This window comes from Peromyscus californicus, unplaced genomic scaffold, assembly GCF_007827085.1.
Source record: "Peromyscus californicus insignis strain IS unplaced genomic scaffold, ASM782708v3 Scaffold_8__1_contigs__length_139910024, whole genome shotgun sequence".
NCBI classification, from domain to species: Eukaryota; Metazoa; Chordata; class Mammalia; order Rodentia; family Cricetidae; genus Peromyscus; species Peromyscus californicus.
In genome coordinates this window covers 49604543-49605918 of record NW_026294606.1, presented here as the reverse complement: position 1 = coordinate 49605918, position 1376 = coordinate 49604543, and the positions used below count along the sequence as shown (strand labels likewise).

At 42.6% G+C, this 1376-nt stretch overlaps 1 pseudogene; it reads right to left on the bottom strand.

Moving 5' to 3' along the window:
* Positions 1–740: 740 nt before the first annotated feature.
* On the bottom strand, positions 741–1032 carry LOC128104457 (60S ribosomal protein L36a-like; annotated as a pseudogene).
* Between the last annotated feature and the right edge of the window lie 344 nt (positions 1033–1376).

Below are 1376 nucleotides of genomic sequence, written 5' to 3'. Positions count from 1 at the left end.
TCCAGCTTCGTTCATGATGTGGAGGTTATGCGTATCAGTTGAGTCTAGAAACTTCTAGGGCATTCTTTTTATAAATGTGTAACTTACTATTTTTGTGACTAGCTAAACTTCTCCCCGCAAGAGTCTCTAAAATGGAACCAAAGCTTGCTAAGTACTTACAGTGGCAAATATCCAGAGCCTGTGGGTACATGACTCAGATTTTCCCCTCAAGGTTTCCATTCAGACCTCCAGAACAAAAACTGTATGGTGCTGTTTCAATAAATGATGGATGGACAGATAAGTAAACAGATTTTTTAATGTCTCAACCCTGTAAGTTACATTTAAAATCAGATTTCTATGTATACCTAACCAAAAAAAAAATACTTTTTTGTCTCAACATGGTCTTGAGATCCCAGGTGGCTTCAAACTTCCTGTGTAGCCAAGGATGACCATGCATTTCTAATCTTTCTCCTTCCACCTCAGAGTGCTGGGATGAAAGGCCTGGTTTGCATTCAGTGCTAAGGCTGGAACTTAGGGTTTTGTGCCTGCTAGACAAGTGCTCTACCACCAGAGTGACAAGTCCGGCTTTTTCTATATCCTGTGACTAAAACACTCAGTCTCTTTCGATTTCATTTTGTGAACCTTGCTCTAGGAGATGTGTGTGTGTGTGTGTGTGTGTGTGTGTGTGTGTGTGTGTGTGTGTGTGTGTGTAATTTTTGAGTAAAAGTTTATGACTTTATTGTCTTTATAACAAAATCGGCTTAGAACTGGATAACTCGGCCCTTTTTCTTCTTATCACCTCCCAATTCAAAATGCTCACATCTCTTACTAGCCGGCATCCTCTTAGATCTGCAGTTGGGCTCAACACACTCAAGTCTCAGAACAACCTTCTTTGTCTTAGTCTGCCCCTGGGGCCACTCTGTGTCCTGTCATAATGCCTCTTTCCTGAGCATACAAAGACTCCTCGCCCTTCTTGTCCTGTGTCCCTTGGTGGGGTTGGAGTTTACCGAATTTCTTGTAGACCGTCCAGTGTGCCTGAGGAATGTTCCCCATGTTGGTGGGAGCGATAGCAGCACAGAAAGCTAGGTTTATATATATATATATATATATATATATATATATATATATATATATATATATGGTTTTTCGAGACAGGGTTTCTCTGTGTAGCTTTGCGCCCTTCCTGGAACTTGCTCTGTAGCCCAGGCTGGCATTGAACTCACAGAGATCCCCCTGCCTCTGCCTCCCAAGTGCTGGGATTAAAGGCGTGTACCACCACTGCCCGGCAGTTTTTATATTTTCTCTGCTTCAGTTTTGTCATTTTTTCTTTCTCTCCTGATCAAGAGCCCCACTTCTGTCCCTGTGACACTCCATCTGTATTCCATGTCCTGGGAAGC